General features: G+C 39.9%; 1 protein-coding gene across 2 annotated transcripts in view; it reads right to left on the bottom strand.

The window, feature by feature from the left end:
* The window catches only part of tspan9a (tetraspanin 9a), a 167,751-nt gene that overhangs the window by 100,508 nt on the left and 54,455 nt on the right, over positions 1–12,788 (bottom strand). The gene's annotated exons all lie outside the window — the stretch shown is intronic.

The following is a 12,788-nucleotide window of genomic DNA, read 5'->3' as shown; positions in this document are numbered from 1 at the left end:
TTGGAATTTAGCAGAACAGGACCCGGAACTGTGTAACACAGCAGGAGGGCACATTGCTGGTATATTTCCAGTCCCACAGCAGGCGTAAATGGATGATGAAGTATCTGTGTGGATTTGAATTTACAGACTTCAATGGCTCCGCCAACTGGTTAAATTAAGCAGTTTGGATAGAAGAACTGACAGACAGACTGAAGCAGCAGGTTAGGAAGCAATTGCAAACCATCTGGATGGTTTGTTGTAAGTGTGCGTCCGTGAATGCGCGTGTGCGCCAGTGACCTTTTAACCTCAGGCAACTGTGGGTGGTCATTTATGACACCGATCTCAGTGTGTGGAGTTGAAAATAAAGTGGACCCCCGCTAATCACGGATAGGGACCTAGCAAAAAAAAATTATATGATGCATATATTCCCAAGGCTAATCGAATGCATGTTTGCACATTGACAATATTTGTGCAAATAGAACCAGTGTGCACTGACCAATGGAAATAAACATGTCCCATTAACGTCAACATATTCCCAGCATTCCACAGTGCATTCTTCACGACTCCTCACCCCATTTGCAAAAACACAACATATGCATATATGTTAGCACATGGTCAATTTAGCGTCACACTGGTACCCCTGTGCTCAACTTGTCAGCCACCACCCTTTCAAGTAGGCAGTCATTTCTAGTCTCACACTGTCATAGCCGAGTCAATCAATAGCCAATTAAAGACACAGTCTCTGGTGGTCCGTGGTGCATTTGGTTCTCTTTAGCCAGGGAAATAAATATGTAGATTGATTATGAGAGGAACAGCATCAGGTCAGATGACACTCTTGTCAACAATGCCCCCACACAAACTGAAGTGCATCACAGTCAGTCTGTGCTACAAGACGACAATAGACCAGGGAGGCCCCACGGTGCAATTACCACATTAGGACCAAGGCATGTTTGCCTGCTTGCAAGCAAAACACAACAATATGCTAAATAAGCCATTGTCAAGGCATACAAAAACACAACATTTTTCCTTTGCACAACATGGCCATTGTCTAATTGTCTATATATTGTATCTCTATGGGTTACAAGTGATAAACAATAAAGGAAGCGAGAAACCACATCCTGAGCATAAAAATAATTAACTGGAATAACTCCAAGATCAGGATAAAGAGACAGCTCCTTTTAGTAAATGTAAAAGACTCATTTACTCTTAATTAAAATGTTGTTTAAGTGCCACAATAAGCAAGTCTAATTTGTATCCTGGATGGGCTTCACTTAAAGAAAGAAACAACATTGTTAACTGGATGTTGGATTGAAAAGGATTATACTACTTCCCAAATATTAAGCATTTAAATGAGTAAATAATGGTGAAGCAGGTTTCCCTGCAGCTGGGACCTGATATGTAGTCAAAAATGTCAACACATACAATTTCTACAGTTACTTTTATATCTTCATTTAGTGCATTTCAGTTAAATAAATGTTCAAAGCCGTGTTATAAGAATAAAATCACGCATTAAAGCATTTGACTGAATTAAGATTGCTAGCAGTGTTTCACTTCAATTTATGCTTCCTTTTGTAGTATAAAATATTTGTTCTCTTCACGATAAAAGCAGAGTACATTATTAACAAACCGCGTGAATGTTCAGAATGAACCTAAAATCTATCGTGATCTTTTCAGGTTAACGTAATTTGATGGTTTGTTGAATTTCTAATGCACGTTTGGTCTGCAGAGAGTATTTAGCCCACCTCTCATCCAAAGTCAGCAGAGATAAGCTCTGTCACACATGAAACTCTAAAGAAAACAAGCTGTCTAGAAAATGGATGGATGTTCATGAATCCACTAAAACTTCAATTCTAATTTTCTGGTCTACTACAATTGGTATTAAAACAACCATCTTCATCATACTGGTAGCAGAGTGGTATCTACTGCAGTGTAATAACTGTGCCAAAGAAATTATGCAAGTGACTCGCCGTGGCGGAGGGCAGCTGATGGGACAAGCCGAATGTCACACATACGCCTCCTGTCACACACACACCTCCTTTATCAAGCTGCTCATATTTTGCAGGATGAAGTTTCACAATTGATGAATGGTACATTTTGCCATCTTAATTGGTGTTACAAGCAGTTCTACATGTTTCTGTATATTGTAGAATGCCACTATCATGAGAGGTGTGGAAATGAGCATTTATGCTATCACTATTCTGCCTGCAAGATTTCCTTGAATCTCCCAAATATGCATGCGGAAGTTCAAGACAAGTGATCAAAGATCCTCTTAAATATAAATTATACTGTGAGGTTGTTAATTTTCATTCCTAAGAAAATGTTTGACAACGAGGTGTCACCTTCATTTGCACGAACGATAGATACTGTGGTGTCACTTCACTGTTTTTCTCTCCTGTCCTACATTTCTCCTTCACGGGGCTCTAACGGCACTCCTCCTCCCACAGACGCCATTGCACAGGCCGGCAGTTGTGGCCAACTTTAAGCTTAAGGCACGGGCTATCTGTTGCAACGCTAATTTTAACTTACCCCTTGTATGCTGGAGAAGCAGGGGTATTTATCAGTGTGACACCCAAAGTGATTCACATTTGTCACATCTATAAAATTGAACTCTCATGATCAGCCCTGTGGGATGAAGTTATATTAAGATGTGACATTGAATTTTGTTAACATCAGCCAAAGTGGATGGGTTATTACATCATGAATGAGCTCTTGATGACAAGAGCAAGAAGGCATCAAGGCTTGGATTCTTGATACATAATGTTTTTGTGATCCTAAGAGTACAACACATTTTAGGACGTAGAGAGTATCTTAATTCTTCTTATTACTAAGCACTTTTTAAATAATTTACCTCACACATTGCTTAGATGAGTGGTTGTCCCAGGCCTCGAGAACCTGTTTTAAAACCGTATGTCACTGAGATGCAAGTGTTTACACATGGAGATAATATTTTTAAATTGTCAGGGTGCCTAAAGGCGGATCGATCACTCCTAATGGTCCGTAGGTGTGACTGTGAGTGTGAATGGTTTGTCTTTGTGTGCCCTGCGATTGGCTGGTGACGAGTTCAGGGTGCACCCCGCCTACTGCCCAAAGATAGCTGGGATAAACTTCTGCATGCCCGCGAACCGCAAGGAGAAGCGGGTTGGAAGATAAATGAATGAATGTTTAGTATTGGAGGTTTTGGTCTTGTCTAGTTATCGTTACGTGAATGTGCCTTGACAAAACAATTTTGTTAACAAAATGAACACTAGTGGTGAATCAGATCTGGCCTGAGGCCTTGAATTTGACACCAGTCAAGTGGTTTTGTATATTTAGGAATACAGTAACATATTTATTTTCATGGGCTTACTAACAACAGACAGCAACAGAGTCTCAGGGAGTGTCCATTCACATAAGATCACACATCAATACACTGAAGTTCTGTTGCTGCAGATGGCCTGCAGGTCAAAAGTAATTTCAGTAGGGACCAACGAGAAGCTTGTGACTCCAGTTATGATACCAACATGGCACAATGTAATGAGGTCAACATCAAGCCCTGGAAACACGTATTTCATGGCCCAGCATGCAACATGTGTTAAACATTTCAAATGAGGGTAAACACAAACACGGACATATAAACAAGAAAGACATGATGTAGAGACACATTGCACCACTTAGTCATGGTAGAAGACACGAAATACCAAAGCCCTGCTCTTGCTCTCAAGCATGAGTAATGGTTGTCCAGGATCACCTTAAGATGGGGGTAGCAGGAGGTGCCTGCAGGCTGATTTAGCACCTCAATCTCAAACAAAAGGGGTCACTTTTCTCCCCACTGGATGACTTACGTGAGGGCACTCACAGATTTCATTTCTATTTTATTGTGACATATGGGGGCAAAAAGTTGCCTTACTCTGTTGCAGGTTTTTTGGAAAGGACACTGATCGTCACACATGGTTTAAGACAGGCTGCACGCACGCACACACGGCTGTAATAATGAATAATGAAAATAGAAACCTGGATCTGGATGTTGGTATGGTTTCTTTCTCCTCTCCACTTTAAACTTTAAAGTTTTGTGGTTTGCTATGAACGTGTTTTAAATTATTAATTTATTAAGTTTATTATTATTAATAATTATTATTACTATTATTATTATTATTAAGTGACAGAAAAACTGTCCCCAAAATTATTATACAATACAATGAGGTTAATTAATTACCTTTAGCATTTTTTATTTATATTAAAACCCAGAAGTAAATAGCTAAAGCATGAATAGCACTGATACACACAGTTTTGCTTTCTGTCCTCTTTCACCTACCGATGCAGCATCAAGAGCAGCGGAAGGTTCTATACCATGCTCAAGGACACTTCAAATGTACAACCTTCAAGTTAAGAGAAGGTCGTGTTGCCACATAAGCACGGGCTATCATGTGAAGAGGCATGAATGTGGAATAAGAGAATAAGTGCTTGGTTTTACTTTTGAGGAATGATCAATTAGAGAGAGGAGAAAGAAAGCAGAAGCAAAAAAGAATGAGACAAAATGAGTAATCAATAGAAAGAATAGCAATCACTGCACTAAAAGGTGAAAATCAAACAAAAGATTTACACAGTCTGGTCAATTAGAGTACAATTAATTAAGAATCAACACATTGTGCAACAAGACAAATATGATTATGCTCCATAATTATTCCTCATCATTATGAGCTGTTTCTTATTCCCTGTAGGTACGCAGCCCTCCAAAATGGACAAATAACTCTAAAAAGTGGCAATGTAACAAAAGCAAGATGTCTGTCACCATTCAGTTTGCAGAATACTGGAACACATCAAATCATGCCAGGCGAATAACTGTTTGGTTTCTGGTCATCAGGCTTTGTTTAGTGCAGTAGAGATCCAGCCGTGTGTAAGTCTATCCAGTAAGCAGTTACTCCAGCTATAAACAGAAATAATATAACTTGTATGTGATCACTCAACCCTGTGAACTATATTTGCCATCTGTGGCCTTCTACTCACATGGAGCATGTGTGAATGTGAGAATGTGCTTCAGTGTGTGCCCCCAGTACGCCACTGAAGCCTCCACGATGATGGCTAATTATCTTGTGGGACACATATGACACTGTTTTACAGCGTGAACCTAAAAAAAAACACTCACAGCATTCTGGGTGTCCACATGAGAGCATTCAAACACATTTCCATAAGGACAGGCAGTTGACCTTAAAATCCCAACATACATACGCTACTGTACAGATTTAAAGTCTCATGGCTTGTAGCAAAGGGAGAAAAATGAGACCTTTGAAGAATTATGTTAGGTCCTCAAAAGATTGGATAGCAGCTATACTTATCCTGAAGTGATAGCACAAGTAAACACACTTCAGCATGGATACATACAGTACAGTGTGAGTGTGAGGTAAGCAAGAGAAATCATCTTAACATCTGGCACAGCTCAGTGGGAATTGGAATAAATAAAAATGCCTGGATGGAGATTTATGGATAAAATATGACTGCATTGTATTTTATTCATTTATCTTCCAGACAGCTTATCCTCACAAGGGTCGCGGGCGTGCTGGAGCCTATCCCAGCCGTCTTAGGTGGGGTTCAACCCGAAATGGTCGCCAGCCAATTGCAGCCACTGTATAGTCATGAAAATATATTCAATTTATTTTATGTCAATATTATTTTGAGTGCGCTAGAGATCAGAATTGAAAAACGATCTTTGAATAGTTTCTTATAAACACACAGTAGACTTTCATGTTAGATCCTTGACACGTTCAGAAACTATCCATCCATCCATCCATTTTCTGAACCCCTTAGTTCCCACGGGGGTCGCGGGTTTGCTGGAGCCTATCCTAGCCGTCATTGGGCAGTAGGCGGGGGACACCCTGAACTGGTTGCCAGCCAATCACAGGGCACACAGAGACGAACAACCATTCACACTCGCACTCACACCTAAGGATAATTTGGTGTGCTCCATCAGCCTATCAAGGATGTTTTTGGGATGTGGGAGGAAACCGGAGTGCCAAGAGAAAACCCACGCGGACACGGGGAGAACATGCAAACTCCTCACAGGGAGGGCCGGAGGTAGAATCGAACCTGCACCCTCCTAACTGTGAGGCGGGCGTGCTACCCAGTGCTCCACCGAGCCACCACGTTCAGAAACTATAGATTTTTAAATCTGAGTGTGATTTTGCTGCTCTGGGCCAATAATGACTGTGTTGTTATGACAGCAAAGCAGAGGATGAGGTGCTTAGCCAGCCACTGCTGTGTGTTGATGGCTTACTTTTTGTTCCATGGGTCTACAGCTGGGGTGTATACAGAGCTAACACAGCTGTAGAGAAGGCAGTATCGGTCAGTGTAGAAACAACATTTCAGGGACGTTAATCTTCACCATGGAAGCTCAATGCTCACAAATGCAGCGCTATCTCTGGAGGTCAAATTTCCGTGCACAAAAGCAATCACATTCAGGTGAGGGTGTTCTTGCAATAAGACTGCAAATGAATTTGTACAGATAAAAAAGGACAACAATAGGCAACTGAGAGAAAAGCTGAAGACTTGAATGATTCAATCGATTTCAGCAATTATTTTTGGGAGAGACCCTATTGAAACCTCTTGTTGTTGTGCGGTGAATCATGTTCTATAGGGATTATCATTAATATGCAGAGTGCACAATCCATCTTGCAGTGAAGCTGCTTTTGGTGCACATGGGCCACATTATACATGCACTTGAGTTACAGTAAAATTGGTGGGATTGCAAAGGGTGAAAATGAGACTTCATGTGAATTTTTTTTGTCCTACTTCCATTTGATGTAGCTGTAATTAAAGGCAAGATGTCATGATAATGGCAATTTTTAAGGCCCTGTGTTTGCATGCAAGAATGCGAGAGCAGCTTTCCAGGAAATGTAGCACGGGACGGTGAGGCTGTATCGCTGACACTGCAATGTGAACACACAAGGTAATCAAAAAAGACATCATCCAATCACAGATATGCATATCCACCTCTCTCTTCTCTGCAGCAAGGTAGTATTTTAAGCGTTTATACTGACAAATATATTGACCAATTATTAAGTGTTAATCATAATTTCTCATTTTACAAAGTCATACCTATGCTTCCAGTGCTGTAGAAACCATTTGAAAAAAGGACATTGAAGTCCACTGCACAAAGCAAGGTCAATAAAGGCTTCCTACTAGGTTGACTTTGGTCTGGAAGAACTTGAGAGTCCTTACCGCAACCCCATCAAAAATCACTATAGATTGTGAGCAAGGCTTTTGACACCATTCTAGCTGAATGGGCAAGTTCCAATAAAAAAACCTGGGAAGTCTTCCCAGATGAGTGGAAGCTCTTCCATTTTCAAAGGGAGGAACCGATTCCATATTGTCTTTCATTTTCAGTTCATCGATGTGTGCGTGAGCTTGTGTGCTAATAATTGTATTCATTAAGTGTGCACTATCCACTATCATTTCAACACAGGAAATGACAGGATTTCTTGAGCCAAACACCTCTCTCAAGATTAAGTTAATTAATCCTGTTATTTTGCATTTAAGGAAAGAAAAGTTTATGTTTAGGGACGAGAGACTCTCCAGCTGTAATCACTTTGGATCATCGTGCTTCTTGGCTCTACACTGATATCCCCTCCAGGCCATTTCTTACAGCAGGGTGAAAAATGGGGGTCATATGGACCCTGGTATGCCGAAAAGGAGCCAGAACAAATCCCCTTGCGAAGAGTCTAGAGGTGAGTGCTTGAGCAAATAAAAGCAGCCAACACACACATACACGCACGTACGCGCACACACGCACGCAAACACACACAAACTGACACTGCGAGGAGGTAGAAATATAAAGATGACAAAAGTAAACTTCTAAACTCTGCTTGCTAGTTTTGCCAAAACTACTTGCACTAAATTGCTCTGAAATTTAAGATGGTAATGCACTTGGGCAAGGTGACTACCCACTGCTGTGCGTGGATGTTCAGCCTGTGGGGGGGCTACTGTGTCCAGCAGGGGACCAGTCATGGTTGACATTGCTAAGTTAAGAGATAAATGCCTGAGGTTTTTACAGTGACTTCTAAGAGTTACAATTATATAGCTGAGTTCAACCAATGTGAACATAGAGAATGGGAAAAGAGCTGCTACCGTTGCAATACAGCACAGAGCACATCTTCAATTTGAAACAGAGCAGAGAGGAAATTAAGCTTTAGGTGGTTAAGGTTAACACTTTATACTTGCATCAGACAGGTATCTTCTAAAATTAAAGAAAGCATCACAAATTTAGCAAGTCAATATTTATAACTGGCATCATAATTCATCAGCCGCCAAGTTTGGAAAGTGCAGCCCTCGTGTTTGTGATGTTGCCTGCATGAAATTGACACACTTACTAAGAAACACATAGACAGACTTTGAGCCGCCACTATAAGAAGGTTTCAGGGGTCGGCCCTACGCCAAGGCCAGTGGTATTCCGGGGAGGGGGGGGGGGGGGCAGATTCATGACACCTCTGCACCATCTCATCAGACATGCTGTCATGGCACACGCTATCATTAATCTGCGGCACTTTAGAGTTCAACACTCGACTTCCTCGGTGGGGGTATCGTCACCAGGAGTGCGATACTTTATTCTTAACTTGAAGACATGACTGTTTAACTGGCATATACTGTATACATTTAGATAATGTATACACAGGAATAATAATTTACTGTCATAACAACAATCATGACACTCTCATTGAAAGAAACTACTAAACTTAACTGTAACCATAAGAATGCACGAACTAATGTGATTTAGTTATTACAGGGTGACCCAAAATGATTTTAATCCTGGCAAGTGCCTGTCATTCCACAACTTATCATGGAGCTATTTTATTTGTTACACAAATGAATTTGATTTGACTGTAATTCACTTCAGTTTAGGTTCTTCAGTCCATGTGATTTATGTTTCATCACCTCTCCAAAATCTGATCCAAATGTCCAACTTGGTGCCAGAGAAACTCAGTGCAAAGTTGTCAATCACACTGCAAAAACAGTTTTTGCGGAAATGGTAAACAAAATTGTTAATCTAAACTCTTTCTGAAGTGAAGCATTACATTCAGCACATGGATACAAACAAGACTCAAGAATGACAGGTGCAGAAAGTTAACAGTCACATAGAGTGAATTGAAAATGTTATTGAATTGCCATTTTTATTTCACATGTTGCTTATTTCAGAGTGGTCATGCAGATTTCCAGCAGGAGCAACAGGTGCCTGTTGAACAGATGGAAATCATGCTGCACACAACAAACAAGTGTGTGGCACACAACAACTACCAGCACACAACAAACAAGACAACTGGGAGACTGTACACATGCCCTAAGGCTGGTTGGTTGTGTTATCAATGATTATAGCCTCTCATTGGACAAAGAAGGGGAAAACAAATTGCATTACATTTAAGAGTAGAGGGTGCACCCTGCAGCAAAGCTCTGATTTGCAATTAAGCAGGCAAATAGCTGACTAAATGCAAAATGATTTCCATCCAGGGTTCTCAAGTCTTCTTGAGGACTAAATATTTTGCAGTCTAGTTTGATTACCCCCTGACTACAGTGGCTTTTAAAGCTTATAACCAGAATCAGTCTGTTGCCAATAGTTGGTGTTACTTTAGTACTACAGCCCCCCCCCCAAAAAATAGACACTTAACCAACAATGTAACCTTCATTTAATGGACCCAGATCAAAAGATTGTCCCCCGCCTACTGTCCATAGTCTACGGGGATAGGCTCCAGCACGCCTGCAACCCTTATGAGGAAAAGTGGCAAGCAAAATGGACGGAATACAGTTACTTTTTTTTGTGTTCTCAATACATAATGCCGGAACATGTATTCCGTTACTCCCCAAGCCTGCAAAACATATATAAAATCTGTGTGTTTACAATAAAGCCATTGTTTAAAATAAATACTGTTCTGAGGCTGTTGTCATTTTACTAACTCATCATGCTCTCAGTGCTTGAGATGAGCTTATGTATGTGTGGGAGGAAAATAAACAGATGGACTCAGACAAGGATGAAAGAATGCAAACGGAATCCAAAGTAAACTACTGAAGATGCTGGGGGGGAAATTTGGATAAAAATGTATTTTATATTAATAACATTTAAAATTCAAAAACGGTATGTTAAATATAATTATGATATCTGGTTATTGCAGATGATGCATAACTCATCAATAATGCAGCATTTTGTGCAGCGGTAACCTTAAAAAAACTATGCTACAGTTGATACAATTATACAAACGGTGTATGATCATTGCAATCACAGTCACTGGCAGTTTGCAGCCTCCATCTCACAAACTGTAACCATTAAATCTTTGTAGCTTACATTAACATCTACACCCTTCTCAAAGCCACAACAGTGAGCTTTTTTTTTTTTTTTTACTGTGGAACTACCAGGAATTTCAAACATATAGGACCAATACAATTGTTATAGTGTCATCATTAGTCTCATGTTCTCCTGGAAGAATCGGATTGTTTGTATGCTCAATAACAGCACAATATAAAAGAAAAAACAAAAGTGCATTTTTTCTTCTCCATCTGCTGTAACGCTTTACCTCCCACTGTATGCATGTACTTTAGACACCAGATGTCTCAGTCACGAGAAAAATTCAAATGGTACTTAATCTCCCTACAACAAATGTTTCAGTTTCCTATACCTCGATAACTTCGATTTCCAGTACCCTGACCCGCTGAGATAAAGCTGTACCACAGGTGAAAATTCACAATTTTTTTTTAAAAGTCATAAGAGCAGGTTATCACCTCAGTCACAAGATAAACTGCTGTCATCATCTATCAATGCGTGTGTGTGGCATGCATGTTTATGTGCATATGGATGTTTTGCCTGTGTCCACTATTGACACTCTTCCAAGTTGGTATGAGAGGCGCAACTAGCTGTCTTCATCTTGAAGGACTTTTTAATCTTGATCCAGAATGCAGGCAGAAGCAGCTGTGTGGTCCACTTTGCCAGATTTAGGAGGGGCTAAGAGGGGCACAAACCATGCTGAATACACACTCCTGCGAGAACAAACCATACTGTGACATCTGTGAATACACACTCCTGCAATATGGTATATTTGGCAGAAATGGATACACACATCTGACAGGACACTGCACACGAGGGGTTATAAAGAGAACAATGGTTTCGATGCTAGTGGACCAAACCGTCATCACAGACGACCTATGGTAATAACCACTTGGCAAAGTTCACAGCCTTCTGTTTGGTTTTGCACAGCACAGAACCTTAAATATTGACCAATATTTCAAGAATGTCAGCCTGGAATTGAGAGTCTTCACGCCAAAGTGTGTCTTTAAGATGATTTCATTCACTAAAGATAATTTGCTGAGTGGCTACAACAACAGTCTGGGACAATTAGGAATTCATGAAACAGAACACACAACAGTTTTATTATACTGGTTTTTTTTTCCCTAATGTTAAAAGTAGATTTTTTGAGGTTATACAAAGTTGATGTAAAATTCAACTTGTCATCCTAAAATGTGTTATTCTCTCCTATTCTAGTTTTTTTTTTCTTTTCTTTCCCACTGATGGGTGAACATCAAAGACGGTGCTACATTAGGGCTCATACCTACAGAGAAGTGATGCGGAAGAGAGTAGAGCTCTTTCGGGGGAAAATGAGGTGACACTTTTCTTTGTCTTTCTTTCATGGAGGCTTCTACTGAATCTAACATCACATCATGTAGTCGTCTACAGAAAATGACACCATGTCATTGGCGCGTGAAATAAGTAAACTGTCTCCATTACACAAAGGAAATGTTATGGAATTGTAAAACTGACTTTTCTGTCAATAAAAAAAACAATAAATTAAAAAGTAAACTTACAGCGTTGGTGAATCACAACTACTTATCACGCAGTGTGCTGTATGTTTACATATCATTTCCTCAGCCTCGAGCACATAGTTTGGTGAAATGTTTTACAAGTAATGCAAATCTACCCAAGAGGGACAAATGGATGTTTATAATTTGATAACCACAGTGTTTTGGTTTTGCAAATAATTTTCAACGATTCGTCATTCCAGGTTGTGTTTTTAATACCCGTGGAAAAATCTACTTTCTAGCTGCAGAATCACAAATTTATCCCACAACATTTTTTGGGGGGCTAGCTACCATTGCCAATGTTCACCACTCAATGGGGTACAGGCATAACAAAGCCAAAAATAAGCAAACAGTAAATTGAAACTCATCTGTGTGCATGGCTCATTTCTTTGTGTCAAGTAATGCCACATTGGATTCATAGACTATAATTAAAAATATTGATAATTAAAACAAATGATCACTATTATTTCATTTGTCTCCCATGAGTTTCATTTTAAGGCAACTGACTTGCTGGTAGTTCCAACAGAGAAAATTAAAGTGTGGTTAAGGGTGTCTAAATGAAAGCAGGGACTAGCAAGGGGTGTAACGTGGGCGCAGTGGGGAGCAAATGAAATACAATTGCATATGAGTGGTAAACATCATTAGCAACATGGCTGCAATAACCTCATATCTTACTTCAATACAGAAGATGATTTTCTCGTTACAATACTTGAGAATGAGCTGTGTGCTTTGCAAGAGGCAATATAAAAAGACTATTCAAATAGTGTTGCAATACTACTAGAGTTTCTTTGCAAAGAGGACATGCACATCCATCTAACACACATTGTGTTAGTCCTTTGAGTATAGTTCTGTCACAGTATGAATAAAAAAACTGATGGTCACAGTGAATTCCAATGTTTTTTATAGTACAACACAATACACCAATAGACATCAAATGTTGACAGATTCAGCAAGTGGTCGGTCTGAAATGCTGTGCATCTTTGTGCATATTTATGTGAGCATGT

This window comes from Syngnathus leptorhynchus, chromosome 6 (assembly GCF_054491065.1).
Source record: "Syngnathus leptorhynchus isolate UIUO chromosome 6, UIUO_Slep, whole genome shotgun sequence".
NCBI classification, from domain to species: domain Eukaryota; kingdom Metazoa; phylum Chordata; class Actinopteri; order Syngnathiformes; family Syngnathidae; genus Syngnathus; species Syngnathus leptorhynchus.
Note: the sequence above shows the minus strand (reverse complement) of the source record. Positions and strands in the feature narration are given on the sequence as shown.